Raw genomic sequence first — 12,808 nt, 5'->3', positions numbered from 1 at the left:
TTTCGAATGATAAATACTACCCACAAGACTTTGAGTAGGGCTAATTAAAACTGAAAATAGTAAGTTTTTACAAAAGTTACAAGCTTTTCTATGTCTTATGGTTTTAATTTTATGCGATGACAATTCTAACGAGGGTAAAAGGGCATTTTGTCCAAACTATACTTACGTGTTGTAAAAATTACAATAGGGCCGTTTTCTCGATCGTGTTTTTTTTTTTTTTTTTTTTTTTTTTTAATTTTCCTTGTCACTGCACCAGGATATAACCTATGGCTTTGATGTGTTTGCGTCCATTATCTGTCTTGTGCCTCGCCTCGTTTCCACACGTGTTGGAGTCACCAGGATATCCTCCTGTTCCAAACCCGATTCTGGAATCACATAACTTGCAGTTGTTTTCATTATTTCCAAGGATGCCGATTCTTGCTTTTGAAAAGGAAGAATTAGTACACATAGCATTGAAGCCTTCCTTGTTACAGTTGTGCTGTAAGGAGGCCCGTGAACCAATCAACTTCTTCCACGAGTTACGGCCTAGTGAGATGGCGCGGTATTACCCGTCAGCGATCAGCGAGTACAGAGAGTTGGCCTGCTTCTCGATGACGATGAAGTTAATCTGATGGCCGACCTTCATACCAACACAGATCTTGGAGAAGGATGTGTTCCAGTAGGTTGGTAACTAGGTCTCTTCTGAGTTAAACCCAGTCTCCCCTCCAGGAAGATTGTATTCATTTGTGTCTCTCCAGTACTCGGAATTATAATGAAAGGTGTTCTGAGCATAACAAAATAAAAGTAAATCATTGACATACTAGAGATAGAATTATCCTGCACCCAATCATATTTATCAGCGGAAATTTATATTTCTGTTACATCTCTGTAATTGGTTCTCCAGCTACGCTATTCGAGAGTGTACGTTTTCATATATAAATATCAGATTAATTCTTCCACAAACTCGTAGCACATCATGTCAAGTGAATGTTAGAGAAATTCGAATTTAGAAGAGGACCTGCGCACTAAGCTTTAACATTGTGCACACAAACTATTCACGCGTCAATCATTCGATCTATAGAAATTTTATTGTAGCGGTAAGTCGTCTAACAAATGGTAACCTGTTAACGTGTATATTGTATATTGACAGGAGCCATAATCGGGGACGGAGACCGCAAGTCTCGGGATTCGCGCGCACCTATGATATGGGACAATTTTTCTATTTTTAGAACAAATTGCGCCATCCTGACGTCATATATCCGCGCGGATTCACGCACATGTCAGGGGCTCTCGCGTGGATGTTGTCACGTTGCGTGATCAAATGGTGAGAGTTGAGAGATTCTCTTGCGTATTTTTCACAGCGATGGCAGGGAATAAGGCAGGGAATACGAACCAGGGTGCTTATATGTAGTTTTATGCTCTGAGCTAACGGAAAAGGTGGGTTTTTCAGGGTCGAAAACAAGACTTCAATCTCGCGCTGGAAATGAATAATAAGATCTGCTCACGCTAGTTGTAAGCTTACGCGTATGCTTAAGAATATAGCAAGAAAACTCTCTACTCTGGTAACGAGTTAATTTGTGAGTTTCTCAGACAATGTTTAATCATAACCAAAACCTGTTTTGATGGTTTCTTATTGTCTCTGCTTGTTTGGTGAGTTTGCAAGAGTTTTTGAAAGGAAAGTCTGACGCGTACAATTAGCTCATTTGCATAGTGCATGCAGCTCGTGCACTTTCAAGTCCGAGTCGGTGTTTTCAATTGTCAACAAATCTTGACAAGGATTTCTTTCGTTATCTTTTGTGCTGAGATGCTGCAACAAATTTCACGAATGCAAAAAAGGCTTCTAACATCATGTGTGTTTCTTCAACATAAGCATAGTGAAGTTTTACATTGCGAAAATGAAAATAGACAAGGAGTTTTGATAACTCGATCATCAAAATCGAAATCGTTATTCCAAGTTGATTAAAGAAAGCATCATCGTAACTTTGCTGATTGTTTCTGCTTTATTCGCATATTTTCAGCTTAGCTTTAATATGTTCTCAAACATTTATCAATCTTAAACATATTTAAAAACTATAGAGCTATTGTTTGAGTTCGATGTACGCTTTCACATGAAAGTGCGGCGGAAGTACAATTTGTCATGTTTACTGACTGTACAAAACACGCATCGGCGGGCGCTCTCATTCATCGACAACAGAGAATTTACTGGATTTTTACACGAATAAAACTGAGCAGTATCTACGGACGTAAAGTTATTGGGACTTGACGAAACATCAAGCGTTGCTTACAATTCAAGCGAAACTCAAACTAGCAATTATTTTGTTTTACTTTTCGGTCGCGATAGACTGACAAATTCCTCGCAAGCGTGTGGCAAGAGGAGCTAGGAAACTATGAAGTCCTGAAGCTCTGCTATATCTAAATATATCCAGCTAGTTTTTGGCTGTGTAATGGAAAAGCTGTTAATCTTCAACATATGTGAAATTTAAAGTGGAGTAGTGTACAGCTCATGTAAAGGAAGCATCAGTCGGAACACAACTTGGTCAGCGATATATGTAAGCTTACAACGGAACATACCTAAATTCGACACTGTCTTTCTTCACTCAAACTGGAGCAGCTTACGACGAAAATACTTAAGCAAAATTCCAACAGACGTAAACGCGTTGAGTTGTGGGGCAAAAACATCATGTGATACATTTCGGGAATTTCGGACGCCATTTCCCCCGCGCGACATCCGCAAAAATCCTCGCAGCATCTACGCGCGTGTGCCGCAGGTGATGGCGCAATTTGTTCTAAAAATAGAATTATTGTCCCATATCATAGGGACAACCCCAATACTAGAAATGGCGCGCGCTTACGGTCTCCGTCCACGATTATGGCTCCTGATATTGAGCTGTTCCGTTTCCAGGCTTCGGTATGTGCCCATCTAACTGGCTTTGGGCTTTGCCTGATACAAAGCTTCGTCAATATACGAACGCGAACAATGAAAATGGACAAAACTCTAGAGACAGTCTAGTTTTTCTAACTTTTCAAGTAATTTATTTAGTTTGTTTCTCTGCTATTTTCAGTAGACACTTAGCTAAAAAGATATATATTATTCAATTTTTTTTTTTTTTTTTTTTTTTTTTTTTCTGTAAAGGCCTGTCCAAACGGTAAATGTTTGACGAGCAAACATCATCAAACATTGTTTGGTGACCAAAACATGCTGATGTTGAAGTGAGTGGCCAAACGGTTAAAACATGTTTGATCAAAGACAGATCAAACTATGGACACAAACCGCTGAGCAAGCGTGGGACGCATGCGTGCGCCAAACATGTTTGATACGGCTGTTTAAACGAACAAACATCGCCCATCAAACACGAGAACAAAAGAAATGTTTTAAGTTGTTTAATCGAATGTTTGATGGCCTTCAATTTTTTTTCAAACACGACCAAACACGACCAAACACGATCAAACACGATTAAACAGCACCAAACAAGGTGGCCAAATGGTAAAATGTTTGGTCGCCAAACAATGTTTGATGGTGTTTAGTCACCAAACATTTCCCTTTAGGACAGGCCTTAAGCTTAAACTTAATATATGATGTTTTTGAAACATTAGTAAGGTCAGACGTTTTTAAATTACAATTTTCGTTCCTTTATTATTATTATTTTTTTTTTTTTTAATTATGTCTGAAATTTGAGGTTAATTCCAATCTTAAGCTGTAGTCGTTTTGTTTACTTTCCCTTCGCTCTTATCTTAGCAAGAAAGAAATATATATCGGTAGCAATACAATAAACAGATAGAATTTAAAAATGCTTTCTGAGATTTTTTATTTGCTCGCCGAGGTGTAACTATCTCTCTTTAGTCACTAATTGATTAATTCGTCACAGAAGACTTGCTTCCACCAAAGAAAAGTGGCGAGCAGATCAGCCTGAACGTAATTAGAGAGTTGTGTAAGAATGAAGACGAAAATTCTGAATGGCTGTTGTCTACGTTACATCCTTCCAACACCATTGTGTTCTTATGAAGTTAATTGGGCTCTACAACATCTCTATAGCCTATCAGCATGTGGTCTCGTAATACAATATGATGAGACAAGATGTCAGGTACTTCTAATATTAGCCTGGCATTCCTGATGAACAAGACGTGTGATACATCTTCAACATGTTAATACTCTTTCAAGGTCTAAGGGGATTACACTTTTAGCCTTTTAAAAGTGTTATTACAGTACGTATGTATATCTCGCCTTCGTCTAGCTTAGTATTGGTTTATCTCTAAAATACCTTTAATTAAACTGGCGAACAGTTATTTAAAGCAATTAAATTATAATTTTGAATACAATTTTCGTCTCAGTTTGAAATAAAACTGAATTAATTTGAGTCGTACCTTGTTGCCGTCAATCTTCATGACTGGTGTCCATCCTCCATCTCCACATCCAAAATTTCCAATGTGACAGTAAACGGAAAGAAGTGTGGAATCAACTTTGAGCGTAACTAGCTGACTACTGTTCAACCTGTTGTATATCGAGAAGTTTCGAGCGTGATGAGTCTCTCATACCTTGTATTCAAGTCTCAATCTCTTTTCTTTAAGGTAAAGATATTCTGATTATTTCGTTTAGAGAGCGCTCACATCGCTAGGGTGATTATTTTGGACTTATCAGCATGGTCGTACAACAGGCTCTTTTGTGTGTGTTAAGCACGAAGGAAATCCCCTACAGATTGTCGAAGAAGCTAGGAAAGTATTATAGGAATATATAGGGGCAAAAATAATCAAAAGAAAATAACAACTACAATAAAAATAAATAAGGTGAGGTTTTTATAGAAAGGAATGTAGTTTCCGTACAGTAATGCTTCCGCTACAAACTGTTTAATATAAAGAAACGTCTAATTAGAGCAAGGGGTTTCGAGGGTAATAAATCTTTCATGCCTTAATTGTGTCATTAAGTATTAAAGTCTCAAATCTTTGAATTACAGACATTCTGATTATTTCATACAAGGCGTTGTGACATTGCTACGGTGGTTGTTTTGGCCCTATGTAGTACGGTCGTACAGCAGTAAGCTTTTTTTGTCTTAAGGACGTTCGCGCGAGAAATTTTCCAACATTGATTTTTTTCTGGGACTTTTACCACTGTAAGATGATGAGTTAGTTATGCCAGAAATGTGAAAAAAAAAAAAAAGAAAATAATAATAATAATAATAATAATAGTAATAATTATAATAATTATAAGGGGGGGGGGGAGTTATCGACTTCGTTTTAGAGAGAACATGCCCGGAAAAACACCCTAAATATGAAAAAATATCGGGCTTCGTTAGCGACCCCAGCTACAGTGTCTGTAAGCCCAAAAATATTGCAATTAGATTTTTGAAATGAAATGTAACTGGTACGATTCCTTAAAGAACAAGTTCGCATTTAGCGACCATAGTTCACGCGCCTCGCAGCCGCAACATGGCAGGATTCGATGTCCCAAGGACAGAAATCTTGAATTTTTTTTTTAACTTCCCACATTCACTTTTGTTCATTTCTAGACAATGTGGAGATAATTGTAAATAAAACCTGTATCTGGAAAGAAAAGTAGAGTCACCGAACGTCCAAGATCGTTAAATCTAGGCAAAGCGATAGGAATGGCCATCTGCCCTACCTTTGTTCATTTTAGTACTTAGCGCGCGCTCTCGTGCATGACGTGGCGTGTGAATTTGCGTGCGCAGTAAGGATGCGCAGAAACAATTAGTGGGAACGTCCTTAAGTACGAAAAAAATCCACAGATTGTCGAAGTAGCTAGGAAAGTATTGAAGGAATATTTGGAGGCAAAAATAATCAAACGAAAATAATAATTACAAAAATGAATAAGGTGAAGGCAAAGGTTTTTAAAGAAAGGAATGGAATCTCCGTCAGTAGTACCTCCGCTACAACTGGACTAAGTCATGCTCATAAGTTCTTGTATTTATTGTGGCGAGCATTTTGCTTTTGTAGACAGCCCAAGGGATTTTACACGCATTTTATTATCCGCAAGATCATCCATGCAACGGCGTGATAACATTAGCCGACGAAGAACTGCGTATCATCTCTAAAAACAGCATACATTAAAAGGATTACTTTGAAAGCGAGGGCGTCCTATTGGAGGATCATAAATTCTTTCATACACTTAGTGTTTTTTTCCTACGTGGAGAAATGATACTTAGCGTTGCGAATCATATCTGCATTTAATCACTCGAGGCTCTTCAGATTTCGAGTCATCATGAACATGATTGATGCATAAATGGTTACTTAAAATGATATATACCAATCAATTTATCTTAACTGATGTTCTTATTAGTGAAAAATATCAACCACCCAAAAGTATCCAAAACGCCTGTAGTATTTTTGATAGTGGAATATATTTTTTAATCAGGATCATATTTAAACAAGATCCCATGACAGGCTCCTGATTAAAGTGAATTCGATTGCATCTAGCAAATAACTAGTGATTTTCCACTTACATGTTCTTGTCATACATTTCCTTGCATGTCGAGGCAACTAGAACAAATACAGGAAAAATACATGTTACCTTACATCCACGGTGTTAGGAAAATTTTGTGTAAAAGGAGAGCAAACTAGCCTGCACGTCACAAAGGAAATAGATGTCTGCGCGAAGGCTAAGAGCGGAAATCAATTCTCAAGGAAATCAAGATAAAGAATAATGATAAGTTTTTTATTAAGCACTTTGTGTATATCAACTTAACGGCCTTCTTTAATATTTATTCGACATCGAAATGAATGGAAAACTACGGTTGCATTATGCCAGATTATTAATTTCTCGTACGGATTTTCGTTTAAAGTGTCACTAACTCCAATTTGTCTTCCCTTTAATGAAATCTAGTAGTTTCCCTGATTACTTCAGCAAAAAATTATCTCGATTGATAAGACCCCTGCGTTTCTACAGGCGTTTGAAAATGTAATTTCTACGTTCACCACCGCGCAAAGTGGGATCTGGGTCGGGCTACTAGTGACGTCACTTTGGTAACCGTGCTAACTTTTGACTGAGTTTCGAATGCTCTCAAAACATTTTTGGCTTATTTGTGATTAAAATTTCATAAAAACTGGACAAGATTTTTGAGTGAAAGAATTGTATCATCTAGCATGCATAACAATTCGGATTCTAGCTACGATCTGGACGGCTGCGATGCATGTATATATATTTTTCCATTTCGAAGCGCGGGTCGTCTGTCGAGATCGCCGCGTTGTAATTTAGGCTAGGATCGACAATTTGCTGGTCCATTTGGGTTATAAAAAATCATGGCTGAAGAGTAAACTTGCAACTCTTAAAGAGTTATAAAACTGTCAATAAACACGAAGAGTTGGTTATTTGGCTTTACGGAACGTGCAGATTTCGGAGTGTTAAAACATATTTAGATTCAAACATTAATTTCCCGGGAAATACAAGTTAAAATGCGATGCAGTCGAAATCCACTCCTGCCTACTTCTCCAGATCAATAATTGAAATTAGTTTTAACATAAGAGATAAGCAGAGATGTCGGCAAGCAATATCCGATGGTGAGGTACTTTTACTTATTCACAAATACAATAATAGTTCGAAGACGCAACAATCTTAATCACCTTGTTGTAGGAATTAGGTTTCGTTTACTATTCGTTATAGAAATTAAAAGTCTCTGTTTCGAGTAAAAAATCAAACAAACAAACAAACAACAACAACGCGATGCGTTTAATTTACCGTATAATTTTCTCAACTACAGTTTCCACATTTATGTCGGTCTGGGACTCGGAGGATCGTTTGAGCTCGGAATAGTCAGTTGGCTTCCAGCATATTCCAAATTCGTGTCTTATGCAGTACCTTGACAATTTCAGGCTTTCCATTAGAGATAGAGAAGAATAGTCCAAGTTTTTAGAATAGCGACGAGCCCGAATCGGAAAAATGCTCGATGGCTCCCCGGCTCTACCTTTGCACAAATCAGCCCACTTCTTTGGTCTTTTACTCTTTTCTGGTCGAGTTTCATCGAGATAGAGGTATTGAATGAAGATGTATACTCTATCCTACGCATCCGGTATTGTACAGCCTCCAGCAACACATATTGCTTGCCTTCTGCAAAGATTTTGACGCACACTATCGTATGTTCGCATATATTCTTCTCAGGCCCCGTCCACACTATCCGGATATTTTTGAATCCGCAACTTTTTCTTTCCGTCCACACGTATCCGGCGAATTCGGCAGCGAATCCGGATATTTTTAAATCCGCAACTTTTTCTTTCCGTCCACACGTATCCGGCGAATTCGGCAGCGAATCCGGATATTTTTAAATCCGTTCTCCAGAGTGGAAACAAATAAATCCGCAACGAATCCAGTAACGTGTGGAAGGTGAATCCGGATATTTTCGAATCTGATGACTTAGCAAAATTGTGTTCAGTCTCTTACCGAACAATAAACCAATATGGCAGCACAACATGTAGGCCTAGTTTCTCTATATTGAATCCGGATACCATCGGATGCGTGTGAACAGGCGAATTCGATTCGAACACGTAAAGTGTGGGCCGGGAAATGTTTGAATACGTATAGAAAAAGTTGCGAATTAAAAAATGTCCGGATATGTGTGGACGGGGCTTCAGAAACAAAATCTTGTTATTCCTGAAATGACGTCAGAAGCCAACTCGTCCCATTCTCTGCTATTACTCGGTCGTAAACATGAAAAAGGACAATTTTGCAAACTTTGAAAATTCATACAAATTTATTATTATTAGCGTAAAAAAAACAAACAAACAAACAAAAAAACAAACAAAAGAAAAAAAATTGGGCCTAGTGCCACTTTAGCGTCATGGATTTGAACCAATCTTTGAACCAATCTATCATTTACCTAAGCAATTTTTTCCGTCTCCATGGTATCCAGGTTTGCACGTGCAGTTGTATGAACCCTTGGTATTATTGCAAACAGCATCAGAACTGCAGTTGTGGGTTTCCTTAGCACACTCATCAATATCTAAAAAAACAAAAACAGCAATAGAAAATCATAGTATATCGTTGCTTGGTCTAGGAGAACAAATAAGACCAACTTTCTTTAGTTGACAAGTCATACTATAATTAGAGTTCTAAAAAGGTAGTTTGAAACAGATCTAAAAAGCGTTAAAACTAATTAACTACTTAATTAATCATGCGAGCATTTTGGAAACAGGCGTGAAAAACAAGGACTGAAGGTTTTTTCTGGAGTCATGTTATTCATTCCTGGACAAGAGCTCTGTCAATGAAAGACCACCCTTCCCAAGGAATCATGCATCCTTGGTTTACTCTCCAAGGGGCAACGAACAATGACGTCTTAGCTACTTATTTGCATTCCGTGACTCTTGAAGAGTACATTTCTCTGAAGAAGACCGCGGAAGGCGGTCGCAAATTCACTGTCGACGTTTTTTAGAACTTTAATCCCGGGCTCAGATCGCTCCAACAGTTTCATACTATAATATTTATCACAACTTTTATAATGCAATGATAAAATCGCAAATTTTCACCTTCGCATTCTTTTCCGTCTCCAGAAAATCCTTGCTTGCATCTACATTGGCATGAACCTTTTGTATTATTGCAAGTAGCATCAAGACTACAGTATGGCACCGCTGAAGTACACTCGTCAATATCTGAGTGGGGGGAAAAAAAAAACTGTTTTTCTAGCAATGAACGCATTTACCATGTAAATCTAAAGACCTTGTCTATCTAATAGAAACATACAAATCGTACCAGAATAGAGGTGCATATATGTCATATGTAGAATAATTGTCATAGCCCTCATGTGAGTTACGTTTTTGAGCTGAGAAAGGTTTAGATACAGTTTGGTCAGCGAATAGCAATGCACATGTGAAAATCCAGCAGGTGATGTAGAACACCGAAAAAGAACATGCACCGAGCAAAAATATTCCAGCATTACTTTTTTGTTGTTTTTGTTGTTTGTTTTTTTATGCACTCAAAACGACATTCCTCAAAGTAAAAATAACAACGGCTTCCGGACTAAAATCAAGCAAAGTCAGATGCACATACTGTGCTTTACCTAGAAAAGATCATATTACGTGTACCTTTGTCGCAGTGTTCGCCAGTGAATCCAGGATAGCACAAGCATCGATATCCCTTGTCTGTAAATCCTGACTCACAAATCGCGTTGTTGTGACATTGCGGGTTCTTTGCACAGGCGTTCTTAAACAAGAAAGCACAATTCTATGACAGACATTTTACCAAGATTCATTTAAAATACTAACATACGCTAAGATATAGACTGCATCAAGACGCGCTTCCAGACAATTAACAAATTGACGTCAGTTTTTTATGCGTCTGTCCTCAGTAAACTTTGACAATGTTATGACGAAATTTATCACCGATAAGAGGGCAGACGCATAAAAAAACTGACGTCAAGTTGTTTTTTTACAATAGCAAGACCCCAAAATTGTCAAATACCGGGAATAAATGAGGGGAAAAGACGCCATAAACTTTCCGTAAACAAAGATAAGTGAACTGTATTCAAAATGACGGGCACATTGTCAATAGCTTTTCTCGCTTTTTGATTGGGTACTTAAAAAGGTCTATAAAATCTCATTGGTAAAAAAATTGACAGTTTGACAGCTAAAATTTGAACTTGAAAGCTTACATCAATTAAAATTATATCCGTTTGTACGCTTGTGGACGATAAAAATGAGCCAATGAGCGCGCGAGAAATTAGACAGTTAAATTTGACATATTTATTGAACCTAAAGATCGAAATGATAATATTCTTTACTTTGATATACAGTTAACGTTATTTCTTTTTTTTATTTCTGAGAATTCAAAAGTACGTTAGAATAGAACACAGTTTATAACAGGACTTCCTCATTTTCTCGTAAAAAAAAAAAAAAAAAAAAAAAAATAGCAGAATGCAGCTTACAAAAAAATACTGCTATTGATTTGTGGCTGCCTTTAATCCCACAATGGGATATCGTTTTCTGGAATAATTTTGAGAATCTCATATTCTGATTATTCGAGAAACTCAGAGATTTGTTTTACAGGGCCGGGTTATGCGGTTAAGCTAACCCAGGATTAAAAGTTAACCGAACTATTAATTTTTCTTGTATGAAACGTTTTGTGTAGTTTGAGATTTTTCAACCTCAAAAATGAAGGACCAACAACAGAAACAGGAAACGTGAATGAAAATCTGCAACTTTGGGATAAAAATACTCGCTAACCTTGAGTTAGCCTGACCGGGTTTTGAACAACCCGGCCCAGATAGTTATAAATGGTTGAGAAGCCAACCGACACAGCATGTTGACAAGTCAACATAGAAGCTGGGTTTTGAATAAAACTCCAAAGACCTGGCTAAGTCCGCTAACTTCAAATCTGGAAACCTAGGAAAACTAATAGGCCGTTTCCGAGTTACCTTACGTTAGTCTATGTACAAAACCTTTCACATGGAAATGAGTTTTATTTGCATGAAAATGAACCTGTAGGCGGAACACATCGTTGATATCAGTGGTGTTTCATATGTGTGTATGTGTGAGATAGAGTGTTTGATTCTCTTTGGACAAGAGGTAAGAATCCAAGACGAGACAAATAATTGCATAGATCCTTCCCAAAATGAAACAAAAATACCTAAGATTGTGTTACCCATTTTATGAACTTCGCACTTTAGTTTTTACTAACAGTTGATGCAACAAAACAAATAATTTTTAGGCATCAGAACTTTTTTTTGTTTCCTGCAGTTATTGATATTCACCTCTGGAAATTATACTAAAACAATTATTCGCCTCAGGCTCCATGGATCTGAATGAATATTCGCCGGGGTTCTCGGAATCTGAGATGATAATTGTCAAATATTATAAAATAATGAAAATGCTCTATGTTTATCACCTTCGCTCCGCGATAAAGATAAGAGTTGTTAACTGTCAGGTCTTCATCATGCTCCATGTGAGTGGAATTATTTAGCTCACATTCCTGTCGTCCTGTTGCACTGTCAGGATCTTTTTTGATATTAAGACTGACACAGTTGTCATGCCGATAGCAAAGAACTTTACAGTGGTCCAAGTCCTTAACATGCGCAGTTTTTATCTTGTGCTTGATCAATCGTCTTTCAGCAAAGAAGAAGTAGGTTGGGAAATACAGCTCACGATCTCGTCCTAAAATAAATTATCAGAAACAGAACAACCAAAATAAAAATCGACAAAGTGATATAACAATTCCTTACAACTAGGTGTGCTTTAACTGTAGCAATCCAGACACAAATTCGAATACAGTATAATTCTCGTGCTTTACAGAAGGGATTTCACTAATACTAGCAGATTTACGGTAAGCATCGCATTTTATAACAAATATATTATGTGTTGACGTGCGGCTCATCTGTGCTCTATTACCGCAGGACCACAAGTCACGGGAGAGTAGCCTCACTGGTAATTTTGGAATAACTCATGTAGAATTTTAATTCTGAATAAAATACGTCAAGCAAAATATGCTACTGTTCTTGATAATTTAGAAAGACGTTGAACATGTGTTGTCGAATTTATAGAAAATGTAAAGCTTCGTATAAGCTTAGCTGATTTGTTTTTTCGCCATGTTAAGGAAACCGATTTCAACAGTTTTAATGATTATTATTATCATTATTATTATTATTATTATTATTATTATTATTATTACTATTATTATTATTATACGTTGCAGAAAGAAAATAAAAACAGAACTTACATTTTATTTTAGTGACATCAATTTAGTCTAAAGACTGAATAAAGACTTCCTGGACGGTCTCCCATTTTCCACTGTAGTTTTCAGTAGCTCTAAAAGCGACAGACTAGGAAAACAATCCTGCCACAATTGCATTACATCATGGTATTTTTGCTGGAGAAATCTGAAATAAACTGATCATTACAA

At 37.2% G+C, this 12,808-nt stretch overlaps 1 pseudogene; it reads right to left on the bottom strand.

Annotated features, from left to right (window-relative positions):
• Window positions 1-206: 206 nt before the first annotated feature.
• LOC149110229 (uncharacterized) lies at window positions 207-12,353 on the bottom strand (annotated as a pseudogene).
• Between the last annotated feature and the right edge of the window lie 455 nt (window positions 12,354-12,808).

The sequence above is a fragment of the Orbicella faveolata genome, unplaced genomic scaffold (genome assembly GCF_042242905.1).
Source record: "Orbicella faveolata isolate gen_17 unplaced genomic scaffold, um_ofav_v1 contig_24, whole genome shotgun sequence".
Lineage (NCBI taxonomy): Eukaryota > Metazoa > Cnidaria > Anthozoa > Scleractinia > Merulinidae > Orbicella > Orbicella faveolata.
This window is presented reverse-complemented; position numbering and strand designations above follow the sequence as displayed.